The sequence below is a fragment of the Vulpes lagopus genome, chromosome 4, assembly GCF_018345385.1.
Source record: "Vulpes lagopus strain Blue_001 chromosome 4, ASM1834538v1, whole genome shotgun sequence".
In the NCBI taxonomy this organism is placed as follows: Eukaryota; Metazoa; Chordata; class Mammalia; order Carnivora; family Canidae; genus Vulpes; species Vulpes lagopus.
In genome coordinates this window covers 62,452,489-62,472,591 of record NC_054827.1, presented here as the reverse complement: position 1 = coordinate 62,472,591, position 20,103 = coordinate 62,452,489, and the positions used below count along the sequence as shown (strand labels likewise).

Sequence of the window (20,103 nt, the reverse complement as noted above, 5' to 3'; positions counted from 1 at the left end):
ATTATAAAGTAACAAAGTAATCATGACAATGTGGTATTGGCAAAATGACATAACACAGATCAAGGGTTAGTCAAGAAATAGACTCATATGGTCAACTGGTTTTTGACTAAGTTAATTCAATAAGGAAAGTGTTCCTAACGAATGGTACTAGAACTGAGAAAAGGAGACTTAACCCTTCTCACACCAGATACAAAAACTAACTCAAAATGCAGGATACACCTTGTCATAAAAACCATAACTATAAAACCTGTAGACGAAAACACAAGAGATCTGTACAACTTTGCATCGAGGAAACTTAGAACACAAACACAAATCATAAAAGAAGACTGATGAGCTGATTTTTTTTTAAAAGATTTATTTGAGAGAGAGAGAGAGAGAAAGAGCAAGTGCAAGCAGGAGGGGGAGAGGAAGAAGGAGAAAGAGAATCTCCAGCAGACTCCTGGCTGAACCCAGAACCCATCACAGGGCTGGATTTCACGACCTTGAGATCTTGACCTGAGCTGAAACCAAGAGACACTTAGACTAAGCCACCCAGGTCTCCCTGAATTTAATCAAAATTAAAAGCTCCTCTACTTTGAAAAGTTAGGAAAATAAAAAGGTAAGCTTCCAACTGCACTGTGTATGTATTTGTCTGTGTGGGTAAAAGGACTTACACGAAAAAATACATAAAGAATTCTTTCAACTCAAGGAGACAATGTTTAAAAATGGGCAAAAGATTTGAACAGATATTTCACAAAGGAAGACACACAATGACCAAGACCAAATTTTCAGCATCATTAATCATCAGATAAATGCAAATTAAAATTACAGTGTGATACTACTACCTACCCACTGGGAGGGCTAAAATTAAAAAGACTGAAATACCCAAGTGTTGATGAGAGCATAGAGCAACTGGAACTGTAAAATGGGAAACAGTATGGCAAGTTTTTATATTTAAACATCCACTTACCATACAATGCAACAAATCCATTTCTAGGTATTTACCCAAGAGAAACAAAAATCTGTGTTCACACAAAACTTCATGAATGAATGTTCATTGCTAGCAGCTTTATCAAACACAGCTCCAAACTGGAAACAATCAATATATCCATAAATAGGTGAAATGGTCAACAAATTGTGGTTAATCAATACCATGGACTACAACTCAACAATAAAAAGCTATGAACCAGTTAAACACAAACAAAAGCATGTATGATTCTCAGAGACATCAGTCAAGGGAAAAAAACTAAATGCAAAACAGTACATTTTACATAATTCCATTTATATGAAATTTGAGAACAAATGAAACCAACTTAGAGTGAGGAAGAGAGGACAATGATTTCACGGGGCTGAGGGGTACAAATGTCTCTTACTGTAGAGCGCAGAAGGGAACTTTTGGGAATGACAGAAATATCCTCTATCTTGACCATGGTAATGCAAACATTCTAGTCTTGAATGTGGTCGTGGTGACAAGGATATACATATGTGTCAAAACATACTGAACTGTGTGTTTTAAATTAAAACATTTTATTACATGCAAATTATCTTCAATGAAGTTGATTCTTTAAAACGGAACGCACTTGGGAAAATACTAACCAGGGAAATTGGTGATGCCCTTACATAACCACTCAAAAGTCAAAACCACCAATAAAATTCAACACCCACTTATACGGTTTTTAAAAACGTCATCAGAAATTAAAGACAACAACAAAATCATCTTGGAAAGCCAAAAAGAGAAGAAAATATTTTAACTTAACAGAGTTAAGTTTAAGTTTCCGTTTAACAGAAAGTTTCAGCAAACATCGTTAATTGATGCTAAAACATCAGAAGCAGTCCCTCAAAGTCAGAAACAACACCACATTTTTAGCCACCACTGCTATTCTTCAAAATTACACCGCAAGTGTATGCTAGCCAAAGCAATGAGGAAAATACAGGTTATAAAAAAATGAAAAGCCAGAAAGTTGTGAACACTTCTAGGTAATCACCAACTCAAAAGTGATTAGATTCATGATAAACAAGAAAAAAAAAATCCGTAAGTTTTCCTATAACCAGAAAGAGAGAGAGAGAATGTTCCTGCAAGTTTTTATCCACTAGAGCAAATCACATCACACTCTAGCCAGGATTACTAGGAAGGAATGCCATAGTATGGGGGGCGGGGACACAACTACTATAAAACCCAAACTAAGGATATAAAGCCAGATGTGAATAAAAGGGAAAGACACACCATACACGCACATATTTCTGGGGGAGAGGCTCAGTATTACAAAGGTCAGTTTGCCCCAAATCCATCTAAAATTTCAATGTCACATTCAAAAAAAGAAAACAAAAAACTAAGGATTTTTTAAAATTTATAAGTTGCGTCTAAAGTTCATCTGGGGAAGAAATGCATAAGAAACAGTCAAGAATAATTCTGGAAAGAGGGAGAAATGGTCATCAAAATTTAAAACATGCATACCATTTAACGCAGGAACTCCACTTGGAGGGAATCTATGCTCCAGAAGTGATCACACACAGAGGACGTTTCCCTAACAGGTGACTTTTAGAATAAAAGCAGGACCAGAAGGGAAAGTGGGTGCTGCACTATTTACCTTACGTTCATTCCTCCAACTGTTGGAATTTTTAAAAAAATGTTTAAGGTTTAAAGTGTGCAACTAAAAACTAATCAATGCATTAAAAAGTTGGCTTCAAATAAAGCAGTATTTGACAGCGAAAAGAAACTAACGGAATGTCTTTCAATAGGTCAATAATCCTAGCTCCTCCAAACCAATGAAATACCGCTTACCCTTTACAAAGTTATCAGAGAAAGCCCTATAGAACAAACCAAGGTGGGCCAGACACGTGGGCAGGTGAGAGGAAGGAGGGACACAGCGATGTGTTTGGTATTCCTCCCGCCTCGCCCCTGAACCCCGACTTTATATGTATGTGTTTAAAAATGCGTTTCTAAAACTGCCCAGTAAATGGCTAACTTCAGAGACTGGAGTAGGACAGGAGGATGACAAGTGTCCAAGTCTTGCTCCATAGTCCTTTTCCTTATATCGTCAAATTTTACATCGAGCTTGCGTGTCTGGGGCCAATTTTCAGGACTTAGAGTCATCTCCTATTAAAATGGGATGGATGCTATGAGACAAAAAAAAAAAAAAAACCTACAAATCGTTAACACGCTTCTTTCTGTTATTTTCATATTTACTGACATGCTCTTGGAATGATCTGGAGTCCTCGGCAGAGGGGACTGCCATTTTAAGGAAATTTGACCAAATAGGTCATGATAAAAAAAAAAAAAAAGCAAATACAGTAAGCCTTAAAAAAAAAAAACAAACCCACATAAACATAAAGTTCACAAAGGCAGCAGACTCAAAGCAGGGCCCGTGCATACGGGAAGCAAAAAAAAAAAAAAAAAAAAAAAGAATTTTAATGCCTGGCGAGGGAAGTCTCCTCAACAGATTATTCTTCCTCTTTGCAAAAAAAAAAAAAAGAGTATTTTACGTCCTCCCTTTTTTCTTCAACTTGGTCCTCGGGCGGCTTTAAACTCAGCATTTCGAAGGTGCGCAAAATGATTTAGCAAGCAGCCATCCGCGGGAGGCCGGCCTCCAGGCGGCGGGCGCGGGGGGCGGGGGGGGCGGGGGGGGCGGGGGGGGGGGCCTGACACTGCGAGCGGCGGAGCACCGGGGGAGCACGGGGGGGCACCGGAGGGGGAGCTGGGGAGGGGAAGCTGGGGGGCGGGGGGAGCACCGACGGGAGCTGCGGGAGCATGGGAGGGCACGGGGGGGGGAGCTGGGGGGCACGGGGGGGGCTGGGGGGAGCTAGGGGGAGCACTGGAGGGAGCATCAAGGAGGATGGAGGGAGCTGGAGAGCAAGGAGGAGCACCGGGGGAGCACCAGGGAGCACAGGGAGCACCAGGGAGCACGGGGGAGCACCGACGGGAGCACAGAGGGAGGAGCTGGGGGCACGGAGGGGGGCTGGGGGGCACGGAGGGAGCACCGGCGGGAGCACGGAGGGGGCTCGGGGGGACGGGCCGCGCGGGGGTCGGCGCGGCCGAGGGCCCCGGGAGGCAGGCCGGCCCGGCGGGGAGCGGCCGCAACGGCAGGCCGGGCGGGGGCGGCGGGGGCGGCGGGGGCTCCGCGGGCAGCCGGGCAGCACTCGGCGGCGGCGGGCAGCGCGGGGCCGGGGCCGGGCCCGTGGCGCCGCCAACCCCACCCACCATGGCCGGCGGCGGACGCAGGCCCCGCGCCTCCCCCGCCCCCCCGCGCCCCCGCCGCGCCCCCGCCGCGCCGCCACCGCCCTCGCCCCGACCCCCGCGCTCCCCGCACCACGACAAGCTCGGCTTGAGGAAAAAGGAAATACGCTCACCCAACAGTGCAGCGGCCCCGCAGCGACGGCAGCGCCCGAGCCTCAGCGCCACCACCGCCTTCTTCTCCGCCCCCGACTCCTCCCCCGCGGAACGCGCAGCGGCGGCGGCGGCGGCGGCAGCGGCGGCGGCGGCGGCGGCGGAAGCAGAGGCGGCGGCGGCGGCGCGTCCCGCCCCCAGCGCCGCGGCGGAGGCGGAGGAGGCGGGCACGCAGGCCCCGCCCCCGGGCGGCGCCGGCCAATCGGCGCCCAGGGCCTCTGCAGGAAAAGTCCACGCGCCCAATGGGGACCCGAGGAGTGGGTCACGTCACCGGTTGGAACGTGGCAGAGAAAGGGGAAGGGACTCGGCCCGAGCCGGCGCCGCAGACCGCCCCGGGCCAGGAGGGCGCCGCCGATTGGCCGGCGGGCGGGAGGCTGCGGCTGCGCTCCCCGCCCCCCCCCGCCCCCGGCCCGGCCGGCCGAGGCCCCTGCGGCACTGCGACGCGCGGGGCGGGGCGGGCTCGGCGCGCGGCCTTTTGTGGTTCGGGCTGCGAGACAGGGCGGGGCCTCCGCGGTGGGGCGGGAGCGCCCGGACTGCAGGGTCTCGGCGCCCCCCCGGCCGCGCGCTCCCGCTCAGCGCTAAGCCGCGAGGCCTGGCCGCCCGGTGACCGGCTCGGGCCCGAGGCCAGCGCGCTGCCGCTCGGAGCCGGGCGGGGCGACAGGCGAGCGCGGGCACGGCCGCCCTCCCCCGCCCCCCCTGCCCCCGCGCGCTCCGCGGGCCCCGCCCCCCACCCCTGCGGGGACGCTCCGGCCGCCGCGCACCCGCACCAGGTGGGGACGGGGTGGGGGCGGGGCACTCGGCCTCCCAACCCCTCCCAGTCCCTCCCCTCCCTCCTCCTCCCCTTTCTCTGCCCCGCCCCCTCCCCTCCTCCTGCCCCGCCCCGCGGGGACGCTCCGGCCGCCGCGCATCCCGACGAGGTGGGGGGCGGGGACGGGGCACTCGGCTCCCAGCTCCTTCCCCCCCCCCCTCCCCTCCTCTCCCCCACCCCCTCCCCTCCTCTCCCACATCCCCCTCCCCTCCCCCTCCCCGCGGGACGCTGCGGGCCCGTGCGCCTCCCGCCCGGGTGGGGACGGGGTGGGGGCGGGGCACTCGGCCTCCTGCCTGCCCCCCTCCGCCCCCAGCCGGGTCCTGACCCGCCCCCACTTTGCCCCGGGAGGCTCAGGGGCTGTGCAGCCCAGAAGGACCAGCTCCCGTCACCTGCCCCGACATAAATACAACAGCTGTAGTCCCTGGGCCTTCTGCTTAATTTAAACACGGGTAACAGTGGACTGCATCGTGTCCGTGATGCTAAACGGTTGCTTCGGCCCGCACACTCCTTTTTTTTTTATTATTTTTTTTAAATTTTGTTGTTTCCCCCCTCTCCTGAACGTGTCTGCTTCTCCGGTTACGGTCCTGCTCTCCTCCCGCCTTAGTCCCCAACCCAGCCCCCTCCGCCCCACCACGTACCCGCCCGGGCTCGGGAATATTGATCGCATCCCAACCCCCAAGAACGAAGAGCCCCACTTCTTTTTTTTTTTAATAGAGAAAGACTATTTATTTATTTATTTATTTTTATTTTTTTAATAAATTTATTTTTTATTGGTGTTCAATTTGCCAACATACAGAATAACACCCAGTGCTTACTTCTTGCGCTGCCCCTGGCAACTGCAAAAACCGGGACTTTTGTGATTAAAACAAATTATCCAAGGTTTACTATGGGAACTTCAGTTACGACGATTTGCTATATAGACATTTTGTGAAATCAAATCTAATTCTCAGCCCACCCTTGTAGTTCTTTTTTTTTTTTTTTTTTTTAAATCCAAGAAAGCATTTCCCACTTGGTATTTCTATGCTTTACACATGTTGCTCTAGAAGCTGTGGCTCTTTTTCCATCCAAGTCTCTCCCTCTTGGAAACACAATTTATATTTTAATCACACTTCCCTAATCTCCCTTTGGGATGTTGCATATTGATCCATTTGGATATACTAATATGTTGGTTGGGGCAAGGTTTCTCAAATTTCAATCTTTTTCATACCATGTCTGTGTATACTATTCGCAGTATTATTTATTATTTTCTTTAAATAAATGTATTTTTCTACAATTTCTTTAAGAGGGGAAACTTTGTAAAAGGACTATGATGGAAAAGTGGACGAAACAATCTTTTAAATGACAGCTAGAAACTGTTGCCTACTAATGTCTCTGAGCCTAAACTCTAAACCTGTTAAAACAGGGAGGTTACCAAGCATAAGAAGCTTGGTATTGAAGATAAGCATGCAAATGGCATTTTTATTATGATGTAATCAAAGGATAGAAAAATAGAGCTAAAATAGGAATCACTTTCTCACTATATGAGTCATTGTTTTGAATCTTGCATGCATGTTCCAATTGAAGTCATCCAAGGCATTAGGGTCTATGTTACTCTTTGGGAAACACTGCCATGGAGGCTTAAAGCATGTACTCTAGAATCAAACAGACCATATTCTTACAATAATTCCGGCATTTATGTCTGTGTGCCTCTGGGCAACCTATCTACCTTTCTGGCCTTGATTTCCAATTTAAATATGGGGAAAGCAATAATGTCTATTCATGAGTCATCAGATGCATTAAAAAACCTAATAAAGGTAAAGCATATCATACCTACCATGTTGTAAGTACTAAATACATATTACCTTATGTATTATTTTATTATGTATAATGTAGAGATAATAATACATATTACTGGCTTATACATATAATTACTACTGATTCCAGAGTCAGAAGCACCCCCTAAGGCAACGTGTTGAAGGAGTGGTGTAAAACAGTGGTTCTTTTTTTTTTTTTTAATTTTCATTTATTTATTATAGTCACACAAAGAGAGACGGAGAGAGGCAGAGACACAGGCAGAGGGAGAAGCAGCCTCCATGCAGCGGGAGCCCGACGTGGGATTCGATCCCGGGTCTCCAGGATCGCGCCCTGGGCCAAAGGCAGGAGCCAAACTGCTGTGCCACCCAGGGATCCCTGGGAACTTTCTAAGAATGCACGTTCTCAGGTCCATCCTCAGACCTGAATTGGAAACTCTAAAGGTGGAGCCCAGCAATCTATAGCCTAGTGAGCCTTCCAGGTGATTCAGATGCATGTAAAGTTTTATGACCACAGGTATCATAGACAGAGGACTGACTGGTCAAAGAGTTAGAGGGCCTGAGTTTTAATTATATAGCCTTAAAGTGACATCAGCAAAACGGAGGCATAAAGACCTCTGAAAGTTCTTTTCTCCACTAAAGCAGTAAGAAAACTGGCAAAATTGTCAGAATAAAGGTTTTCCAAATTCTGGATATTAACCGAAGCCTTGCAGCAATCCAGGAAGCATTTATTCAAGAAAACAGCTGAGTCTCTCAGTAAAAACAACAAGCTTTTGTGCTGTTTTGACTTTTTTTAACCCAGTCCCCCCAGTTACAGCTCGGCTATTGCATTGAAAAGCAGCAGCCCACGATCATGGTGAAAACCAACAGCCGGGCAGCCACCTAATGAAGCCGAGTGAGATTGGAGTGCCTTCAAAATCTAATTCTAAGAGAATAATTTCACAGAACTGGTGGTTCCCTTGAAGATCTCACTTGCAAGGCTGTCTTCATTTGATTTGATTCAGAGCCAAACCAGTGCAAAAAGCCTTTTCCCCAGATACATTTGTCAAAAACCGTGAATGAGAGGGAATCGATTAACTTTCCAGTCACCTTAGGCAGTGGAAACAGTTGGGACAAACAACAGATTAACCAAAAAGAGTGAAAAGTTGGAAAATGTCTGTAGGAATTTTGAAAAACTCCAACATATAGGAATCTAGAAACCCACACACATTAGAAACCTACACACACGCCCAGGGCTGTGCTAAATTGTGCATAAGATCAGGAAAAACCCAAGATGGCCCGAAGCATTCACCATATGCTGACCTTGAGGCTCTGTAGAAGCCAAAAATGAAGGTTAAGGGAGAGCTGGCAATGCCTGGCCTAGGGTTGAAGCCATGCCCATGTCACAACACACAGAGACCTTCAGTAAACTCTGGGGGACACACTGGTTCCAGACATGTAAGGAAATCTCTCTAATCACAGGCTGAGCACTAAGCTAACCAAGCAGAATCTTTCCATGGCCACACACAACAAAGAATACAGACTTTATGCAGCTAGTTCAGAAAAGTCACCAAACAAGCCAAAAGCAACTGCAACAAACAGCAAAAACGAAACACCCCCAGGAAGAAGAAGAATCTGATTTTCAGAGTCTCCACACTATGTTTTTTTAAATGTCCAGTGTTCAACAAAACCAAAAGTTGGTTCTTCAAAAAGATCAACAAAATTGACAAACCTTTAGCGAGACTGAACAAGAAAAAGAGAGAATACTCAAATTACTAAAACCAGGGGACGTTATTACTAAACTTACAGAAATTTTTAAAAAAATTATAAGGGAAAACTAAGAACATGTGCATGCTATCAGATTAGAAAACCTCTGCAAAAATGGACGAATTTCTAGAAAGACACAAACCACAAAAACTGACTCAAGAAGAAATAGAAAATGTAATCTTAGCCTTGTCATTTATGAGCGGAATGACCTTAGTTTACATTGGTCATTCCATTGTCTTGAGCCTAACTTTCTTCAACTAAAAAACCAGATATAATTAAACTATGCCATCCATTTAAATGAGGTGATAGAGAGGTTATACGAGGTATATATTAGGTTGTTTAAGATACCCTAGCCACTGAAACAACTAAAATCCTTAGGACTCAGTAGTACCTATGTAAGACTATGTAATAAATTAATTTATTATTAAACGCCCATTCAGTAGGACAGGCAGGAAGCTCTCCTTCACATTTAGGGACCTGAGCTCAATCATCTTCAATATGGGGCTTTCATTTAAACTTTGAGTACCAACATCTAGCCGATAGAATAAAGGAAGCATGGAAGAAAAGAATGTGAAGGATTTCTGAGTTTTTTTATTAGGCTAGCATTGACACAGTTATTAGTGATCATGATGTACCAGCAGGTCACCTTGAACCTGGAAGCTCGGTCTTAAGCTCTGTTAGACTACTCCACTTGGGTTTTGTCCTTCCTAGTAGGATGTAGCCCTTATGCGTTGGATGTGGTTCTGACTCTTAGGGTGTTACCTTTTGGGGTCTCAACGGGAGACCTGGGATATTTACTAAGATCTCTGTCTTTTGGCAGGACTTACATTCCTGTCTTTGACTCCCATGCTGCATGACGACTGAAACCTCTCCCTAGTTCTTTATAATCTTCAGTCACTGTTTTCTGCTTGGTTTCTTGGAATCTTGCTCTTTGCCTGCATCATTTAAGAGTCAGCCAATAACTTTAAGGGAATTGATATGAAGATTTTGAGGTTCCTTATTTGCAGTTCCTTCCTCTTGGGGACTTTCCATTCTAGTTTCACCATTTTGGCGACTTTGTACTCTGACCTCTTGTTTCCACCGTGCACTAAGAGAACCAAATTCTGCTTGGACTCTGGTCCTTGATACTACAATTTGATGTATATGCTCAGGAGAAAAGCCAGAGTAACGTGAAGTTCACCTTGGGGTTTAAATTCTCTCAAGAATCATAGGCTGTCAAGTTCTACTTGCTTTGCTAACTCTTCAATGCCTTCAAACATTTGTTTTACGTGTTTCCCCAGTTTTTATAATTGCTTTAAGTGGGAAAGTTAGTCTGATGGAAGTTAACTCGTTGTGGTTGCAACCAGAAGTCCACCAAATGGTTGTTTTAAAGTTTGAACAGGGAAATGCATTTCTAATGTAGACTCAATAGTTCTTTATCAATATAACTCCTTCCAAATCTTAACAAAAGTTCTGATATTTTTCTTCCAAGCAGTTTTATGATATAGGAGCCATTATCCAAAGTTCTGTGCCAGATTTAATTCTCAAGTCTGGTTTAATCTCTGCATCTTAGCCTCCATGCTTCTCTTTCAATTTAACAGTGATGACTGTCAGGTTTAGATGGGAAAGCTATATTCTTAAACTGGATTTCCCCCCCTAAATATTAGTCTGAATTGTCCTGTGTCGATCAAAACCTTTCTTAGTCTTTTATTTTTATTTATTTTTTATTATTTTATTTTATTTTTCTTAGTCTTTTATCTACAGTTCAGGGTCTGGTGGAAGTTCATTTTTCCAATCATTTGCAGCCCCCAAATTTCTGGAATTTCTCTATTTTATTCCTATTTGCACACAACCATTTCTTGTCTGAGTTCATCTCTTTAATCTCATACTTTGCTAAACAATCAGTAATAACAATATACACCTCTAACATTCTGTTTTCAAAACATTTTTCCTGGAGCACTTTGTCCACATCCCACATTACCACAGTGATAGCTGTTTGTTTAATCAAATGCTTTGACATTGCATAGCACGGATCTCCATCTTTCCAGCGTCTGAAATCAGTTGCTTCACCACTCACTGACCAACCGCTAAGCCAGTACCATGAATTTACAGTATTTTGTTACAAAAGGTCATCCTAATTAAGCAACCCTAAGTGATGTAACAGATAAATACTAAACTGTCATGAAACACTCCCTGGAAGTGTATTTCCTGAAGACATAAGGTCCACCTAGTGGTGAAAAAGGTGACGGGGAAAGATTTCTTTTAAAGATTTTAATTAATTTATTATTTCTTTTAAAGATTTTAATTATTTAATTATTTAATTATTTAATTATTTATTTATGAGAGACACACACAGAGAGGCAGAGACATAGGCAGAGAGAGAAGCAGGCTCCCTATGAGGAGCCCCATGTGGGACTCCATCCTGGGACCCCAGGGTCACGACCTGAGCCAGAGGCAGATACTCAACCACTGAGCCACCCAGTGTTCCGAGGTACTTAAGTGGGATTCAATGACCCATGCTGGCCGAGGAGGAGCCGTCTACAATCATGGGTTCCAAGTTTATGCTGAGAATCCTCACAAATAGTCAAAGAGCTTTGACCAGCCGCATCCTCATTGAAGGAAAAGAACATGAAATAGGTACTTGAAAAAAGAATTTATAAATGCTCCACCAATTACAGCTGGTGACATTATTTATTCTATGATTTCCACCTATGGTTTTCATACTATTGAAACTTTACAAGCAGCATCACCTAGGAACTGAATTCAAATTTTCACATTGTATCCTAGTCTTACTGAGTCAGAAACATGGGGAGTGGGTTCCAGCACTGTGATTAATGAACCCACTGGGGGATTCTAAAGCAGGCTAGGATTTGAGAACCATTGGGTGTCTGGACATCAACATAGGACTGAGAAGCAGGTGTGGTGATTGATAAGATGTTGGTTCTCTCCTTTCCCAGAGAAACTAAATGGCGTTATATGGTAGCTGTTTTTGTGTAAAAGTTTAATCCTAAAATGAGCGTGGGGCCATACTATGATGGACGATAATGACTGGCTTCTTCAGCCTTCAGCCTTTATTACAACCTTCTAACATATCCCTCTATGTTGGAGAAACTAGAACCTTTAGAACTTCGCTTAGATCCTGTGGCTGCTACGGTTACGGGTGTGATTTGGAGTCTGCCAATTAGACACATCCATGGGAGGTTTGCAAGGTGAAAATGAGGGTCTTAAGTCAATGCCACTCTTCTACCATTTTGGTTATTTCTGCTGCAAACTCAGATTGGAGGAATTGAAAGGATCACTGTGAGCTGTGAGCTGTGAAAAGATACTAGTGCCTGGTCTAGAATTCTGTGGATCGTGGTGGAAGTGATGGGGTTCTGGAGCTGGGGTTACAGTGATGGTTTCCTTGGATCACCCAGCAGCTGTTGGTGCTGTGTTTCTGCTGATGGCAAGAACAGATGTTCTCTCGGTGGCCCACTTTTTCGGTGTGGTTTGGGAGATCATTCTTGGATGACCAGATTAAATCTTATTTCATCAGCTCAACCAGCCATTTTATATAATGCAATAAATCTTTTTTTTCTGCTTAAACTTGCAAGAGTGTATTAAATTTTCAGAAACTGATTATGAATAATAACAATGGATGACCTGCTTTTTTTCTCTCTCTGGAAGCTTTTAGCACATTTTCTGTATAATTTTTGTTCTAAAATTTTGTAACAATTTGTTCTAAATGTGGGTTTATTTTGATTCATCTGTTTAGGCATTAAGTAAAATTTTTTCTGTATAAATATAGAACTCAATCTTTGAGCCCAGAGAAATTTTTCTATATTATTAGATTGCTATTTCTTCCCCTCTCTTTTCTTTGCGTTTTAGATAGCTTGCAATTCTTTTCTCTAACCTTTTCATCCTCTCTAGTTTTCTTCAGCTTTCTTAGAGTTTTTAGACTTTAATTCTTTACATTGAACTATTTTTTTCAGCCATCATATTTTTAATTTCTAAGTTTTATCTCTCCTTTAGGCCATACTGCCCTTATTTTTTTGGATATAATCTTTTCTTGAATCTTCCCAAAGTTTTTCCCCCTCCCCAGTTTTACTGAAGTATGACTGACAAATGAAATTATACATATTTAAGGTATACAATGTGATATTTCGCTATACATACACATTGTAAAATGATGATCACAGTCAAGCTTTTTAACATTTTTGTCACATCATACAGTTACCTTTTCTTTCTTTCTTTCTTTTTTTTTTTTGAGATATACCCTCTCAGCAGATTTAAAGTATGCAATAAATTATTGTCAACTATAGTCACCATGCTTAGGTCTCTGGAACTTGTTTATATTAAAATTAAAAATTTGCACCTTATGACAAATTTACCCTGATTCTTTCATCCTGATAACCACCATCCTGCTCTTGGTTACTATGAATTGATTTTTTTTTGTTTTTTTTTTTTTTAAATTTTTATTTATTTATGATAGTCACAGAGAGAGAGAGAGAGAGGCAGAGACACAGGCGGAGGGAGAAGCAGGCTCCATGCACCGGGAGCCTGATGTGGGATTCGATCCCGGGTCTCCAGGATCGCGCCCTGGGCCAAAGGCAGGCGCCAAACCGCTGCGCCACCCAGGGATCCCTATGAATTGATTTTTGAGTTTCCATATATAAGTGAGATCACACAGTATTTGTCTTTCTGTATCTAGCTAATTTCACTTAGAATAATATCCTCCAGGATCATCCATGTTGTATAAAAGGCAGGGTTTCTATGCTGTTTTTTAAGATTCTTTATTTCTTTATTAGAGAGAGAGAGAGAGAGAGAGAGAGAGAGAGAGAGAGAGGCAGAGACACAGGCAGAGGGAGAAGCAGGCTCCATGCAGGGAGCCCGCTGTGGGACTCGATCCTGGGACTCCAGGATCACACCCTGAGCCAAAGGCAGACGCTTTAACCGCTGAACAACACAGGAGTCCCAGGATTTCTATATTTTTAAAGCAAAATAATATTCCATTTTTCAGAGGTACTCATTCACTATGTTCTCACTTTCCCCAACGGGAAAAATTGTAGATTTAAAAGGTTTCTCTTGGCCCTGAGCTGTGCTGCCTTGGGGAGGGATGTCATGGGTAAAGTTTCTTCTTAACCTCTTAAATGCACACATTCTTGGATTTTTTGCTCCAGTGTCTCCCCTGGCCTCCTAGACTCCTACCAAGGTACTCTGATCTATGGATGGTTGTCAAAAATCAGTGTTCTGTGGAGGAAAGATAAAACTCCTAATACTGCCATCTTACTGAGCCCAAAGATTCTAATTAGAGGTTTATGTTGTTTTTAAAGTTCCCTTCCATTCTTTGAAGTATCTCTATTTCCTTCAGTTGTTATCTACAGTATTTTAAAATCAATATTCTTTTCGTAACACAAGCTTTCTTCATGTGCACGATAACCCTTGATTTGTGCTCTGGCTTGAAAGTAATAAGTAAATTATAAGTTCAATGAATGTGAATGGGTGTTGTCGAGGGGAAGAGCTCACCTTGAGGAGCACTAGCTGTTTTGCTGAGAGAATTGTCAATACTAAAACGCCAAAATTTTGCTGCAGGGCCGTCCAGTTTCTTCAGGGTAATAGGGGGAGAGAGGAAAAATAAAACAAGATGAAATCAAAGAGGGAGGTGAACCATAAGAGACTCTTAATCATAGGAAACAAAGTGAGGGTGACTGGAGGGGTAGGGATGGGGGGATGGGGTGACCGGGTGATAGTAAGGTGGGCACGTGATGTCATGAGCACTGGGTGTTATGTGCAACTGATGAATCACTGACCTCTACCTCTGAAACCAATAATACATTATATGTTAATTAATTGAATTACAATAAAATTTAAAAAAACATGGTTAACCTTTTTGTCTTAGAGAGAAATACTTGACTATTTTATTTATCTTCATTCTGTAGCTTTCATATAGACCCTATACTGTGCAATACAGTAGCCATTAGCCACATGTGGCTACTGAGCACTTGCTTTGTGGCACCTCTGAATTAAGGTGCGCAGCAGTGTAAAGTACACAGCAGATTATAAAGATATAGTTCAATACAAAGGAAAATATCTTAAAAATTGTTAAACTTTTATATCGGTTACATGTTGAAATCCTATTTTACATCTGTTGGGTTAATTAAAATATATCAACCTAATTTTACTGTTTCTTTTTATTTTTTCAATTTGGTTTCAATAATATTTCAAGTTGTAAATGTGGCTTAAAGTGTATTTCTATTGCTCAGCACTTAGGGTTTTCAGTGATCTTTCTTCAGTACTGTATCTTCTGCTTTTTGCAGTACTAATGCCTAGTTTTCTGAAATATCAAATATCTCTGAGATTAAATTTGCTCCTTTCCCACCTCAACTTTAATAATTCTTTCCAAGTATCCTTGAGTATTTAGCTTTTTTTTTTTCTGCCTGGCTCCAATCAGTTAATTCTTGCATTTGATCTTTGTTTTCTAAAAATTTTGAGATCTCACATGTGCTATGTCCTTCCTTCAATTATTTTTATAATTTACGACTTACACTTTTAAATTTCTTGATTATTACTTTCATGTAGATTCAGGAGGAAGGGGAGATAACATACTGGCTCAAACATACTCTTTGACGCAATAGATCATTCCAGCCTAGAGGACATCCTGTGGATCATACACCTGGGTATGCCTTTAGCATTGCCTGGCACAGAGCACGAAATATAGTGGAGTTTACATTCCTAACAATTCTCATACTTTTAAAGGGAAGTATATACAGTTCAACAGAAATCGATAGATCCTATTTTCTTATGACGGGGACTGTATCAGTTAAGATTGTAATTCACCAAAACTAGTTAACTAAGGGAAAAAAAAGAAAATTATGGAAAAAATATTGGGTAACTGTAGAGACATGTAGAGAAGACTGGAGAAGCAAGCTTGGGAAACTGGTGAGAACAGAGGCTGGGCATGCAGAATCACAGCCTGAGGCATGCGACATAACCAGGCTGGGGAGGAACTGCTATGACCCCACTGAGCACGGATGATACAGCCTACAGCAGCACAGGATGGTGCTTGTGGCGATTCTGCAGTCAGAACTGGCTGCTGTTGCTGCCAAACAAATTCTTCCCTGACTGCTTCTTTATAGCTACTAGCTCCTGAGTCAAAGTCCCTAGAGAGGGCACCTGGTTAACTGGAGCCCCAGTCATGTGCCAGTGGAGAGTAGGAAAGCAAATACCTGACATTTCTGTGTCTACAATGGAAAGCTCTGCCTCCCCTTAAGATATGTATAGTAGGGAATTCCTCAAATAGGAAGGAGGTTAAGATTGTGGCAGCCAACAGAAAAGACAGAGGCTTCAAAAGAAATGACACTTCAGAGCCCACAGCCAACGTTTGGAACCAACATTCAGTATAACTTTTGGAAATGTGAATGTTTAGATACCTTTGGAAAATACATTCTTCTAAGTCTAGTAGTTGGAAAATGAACAAACAGGCTTTGAGATCTACAACACTGTCACACAATTAGTGAAAAGATACAAAAAATCTGAAGGTTTAGAAGGGAGAGCTGATACCAACTGGTTCAGCTTCCTACTTGATGCGGAAGTCCTTCCCCAAGATCCACTTCAACATTTATAGTATTGGGAGAGCTCATTGAAATAGGGTTTCATTTCAATTCTAAATTGTCAGAAGTGGAATATTAGAAATATTCTCCTTTTTTTTGTTTTTTCGTTTTTTTAGAAATTTTCTCCTTAAATTAGATGAAAATTTTCTTCTTATAACATTTGCCCTTGAGACTTAGAACTGATGACTCTAGTTACTCAGAACAGAGCAGAGTAGTTAAGAGTAGTTAAAAGTTTTATTTTAACTGCTGGGGTAAGACCAATATTTGACCTCGGCTTTGTTTCCTAGTAGCTGAAAGACCTCTTTACTTCTTGTTTTCTACATCTAAAAAATGAGATTGTAACAGCACTTACCCTAAAGAGTTATTGTAAACTATAAGGAGATAATTTAGTGCTTAAATCAGTAATCAGCACATAGTGAGCATTCAATAAATTTAAGTGATGATGATCATGAGATTGATTGATTGATGACAAAAGCCATTTTGAAATCGGAAACCAAAAAAAAAAAAAAAAAGAAATCGGAAACCAGCTGCAATGGAAATTTAGAATGATATTGGAGAAAGAACAGTGACTTGTGAGATTTCAGTTGTAATCCTGATTCCTCTACTGACTAATTCCATAACCTAAAAAAAGTTATCATATTATTCTTTTTTGCAAAATGAAATATTTGGACTAAATTATCTTAATAAGATCCCTTTCATCTCTAAATTTCTGAAATTCTATATACACTTATGTCATCTATTTTTATTGCTGAGCATTACCAGTTTCATCAACTGTACCTCATATATCTTGATCAACAGATTCACCATAACCTCTATCTTTTCCTCAGCAATGCATGTCAGTATTCAGGCTTCTATTTTATTAGCAAGTTTGTTTCTTCTACGAAATTCTTATCCATATTTAAAAAATTGAAAACAGAGCATATGGCTATACATACAAAATACAACAATATAAAGCTATGAACCATATGGCTTGCATTAACTCTTCATGAAAAGAAAGTAATCTTACAGAAGCAAAATTTGACAATTGGTGTTGTAATGTTTTATTTTTATTTTAGTTTTCAAAAATATTTTATTTATTCATTTTAGAGATGGAGAGAGGAGGAGTTCGAGTGGGGAGAAGTAGAGGGGGAGAGAGAGAGGGAGAAAGAATCCGAAACAGATTCCGCACTGAGTGCAGAGTTCGACACAGGTCTCCATTCCGCAACCATGAGCTCATGACCCAAACCAAAACCGAGAGTTGGAGGTTTAATAGTTTGAGCCACCCAGGCATCCCCATTAGGTTTTATTTTTTTTTTTTTATTTTTTTATTTTATTTTATTTTTTTTAAATTTTTATTTATTTATGATAGTCACAGAAAGATAGAGAGAGGCAGAGACACAGGCAGAGGGAGAAGCAGGCTCCATGCACTGGGAGCCCGATGTGGGATTCGATCCCGGGTCTCCAGGATCGCGCCCTGGGCCAAAGGCAGGCGCCAAACCGCTACGCCACCCAGGGATCCCCCCATTAGGTTTTAAATAGAGGTCTCAGATTCCTTGATATATATGTGTATGTATTTTATATATAGTTTACATGTTTAATTCCACTCATCTTTAAACTCTATGAGGACAAGATAACTATCTACTTTGTTCACCACTGTACCCTGGTATTTAGCAGAGTATACATGCGTGTACACGCACACACACACACACACACACACACACACACACGATAAATTGAAAACACGCAGCATTTGGGCAACCCTAACTCCACCTCTAAGCAAAGACTGGCATTTTCCTCCTCAAGTGCTGATCTTGCTTTGGGGGAGTGGTGTTATTTAGAATTCTGAATGGCACTTCAAAAAAAAAATGCTGCTATATGTTTTGCTAAATTAATTTAATCCAACCTTTTCAGCCATCACCAAACCTTCAAAAAGTCAATGTTGCATGGACTTCCTATTACCAAAAGTTTGGAAATGTTGACTTAGAGCTGGGAATAAGTAGCCAGAAATTGCTCTTGTAGAATACCCCCTAATTTTGTTTTGGAGAGAGACTAAGTGTGGATGAGGACACTGAGAAAGAGAGATATTTTGGACCACAGGGCCATCATTACACAGATAATATTCAGCTTTATTCAGCCATACATCTCCCTTTCCTCTAGCCCAGATGGTGAAATGACTCATCTATTCCATTGGCCAGGAAAACAAGGCAGAAGAACTGTTATAATCCAGATAAAAATGGATGATGTTTCAGAAGCAAGGGGAAAATATTTCTAGGTAATGATGATGGTACATTGGTAGTACTTGTTAATACTTTACATTCCTTTTCAGATTCGCAGTTTGAGTTTCACATTGCTTCTAGGATTCCTCAGGAGTTCTGACCAGGATTTCTTTTTATCTTCATCATGTATGTAAGTTGCAACATTTTTGACCTTCAAACAACTTACTTCACTAATTTATCTTTTTAAAGCCTAACCATCAAACTTCAAATGTATGACTTTATTATTTTCCTTGAAAATCATCTTTAATTTTATGTGGAACATAGTCCAGTTGAAGATGTGGCTACGATGAATGTGTAATTCTTTTACTAAATAATGGGATAATGGACTCCGAAAAGGTGGAATAATTAGGTAAGTAATTATGGGATCTGATGGACAAAAAATGGAGAGAGGACCATAAAGAAGGTTTTGTGTGTGCTTGTTTTTGTGGTCGCTATTGTAGGAGATTATGCTGAGTCTGTGTAGGGGTTGTTAGATATATCATCACAGAAAATCTTGAATCTTGCATCGTTCTCCAAAGATCTGAAAAAAAAAATAATTGGTTTCTAGGAAATCAGACTTGTCTTTCACTAGAAATTCAGCTCCTAATCCAAGAGAGAGCAAAAATAACTAGGTAGGATTTGTTTTTAACTATTAGGGGCATAACCGTATCTCTGAATCTGACTTCCTATTCCATTTGCTCCCAAAGCCATTAACCTGAGCTTCCTTAGCTAGTTTCAATTGTATTATTCCTCAATCCTAAAACATTCCATAGCTGCATATTCCCTATGACACTAGGTAAAATCTTTCACATGTGCACTCAGGAGCAACGCTACACAGCTGAGCCCACTTTCCTGTTGTAATTTTTGCAAGTGCAATTTCATGTTCTATGCTAGACAAACTAAACTTTTTTTTAAGGATTTATTTATTTACTTGGGGAGGGATAGGGACAGAGGGAGAGCATCACAAACAAACTCCCAGCTGAGTGTGGAGCCCGATGCAGGGCTCAATCCCACCACCCTGAGATCATCACCTGAGCCGAAATCAAGAGTTGGATACCCATCTCCCCAAGCACGACCCAGGCACTCCCAATTGGAACTTTTTCATAAAACATACAATTTTTCATGATTCTATAACAACATAGCTGATACTACAATTATTACCTTTTCCTACTATAGTGGGCATCTCCTGTTTTGTCTCCCTAACATATATTTCTCCTTCTGATAATATCTAGGTTTTTTTATTGGAGAAGAACTTCCTTTCATCATATACAATCTTGGTGGGTCCCTCAGTCAAGATGTTCATTCCAACTCTGGCCGAGGAGTGGACACACTACTCAAGGTAAACCAGTCAGATTCTATCTTTCCCTGGAATTTGAATCTTGAGCAGCATAAGAATAAAATATAGTTGGAGCTGATTCGTTTAGATAATAATGTCTATTAAATATTGTCTATCACCTCCTACTTTCTAGATATCCAAAGCTGCTATTTCACATCTTTTCCAACGCAAAATTATTCAGCTTCTCTGTAAGTCTATTAGCTAAACCTCTATCCACTTTATAAATCTCCTATTTGCTTCAGTTAGAGACAATTTCTA

At 42.2% G+C, this 20,103-nt stretch overlaps 1 protein-coding gene across 1 annotated transcript in view; it reads right to left on the bottom strand.

The window, feature by feature from the left end:
• PJA2 (praja ring finger ubiquitin ligase 2) overlaps positions 1-4,468 on the bottom strand; it is a 67,861-nt gene extending 63,393 nt beyond the window's left edge. The window contains exon 1 of the mRNA XM_041752131.1: positions 4,327-4,468. The gene's annotated coding sequence lies outside the window, so the exon portion shown is untranslated. The remainder of the gene's footprint in view (positions 1-4,326) is intronic.
• Between the last annotated feature and the right edge of the window lie 15,635 nt (positions 4,469-20,103).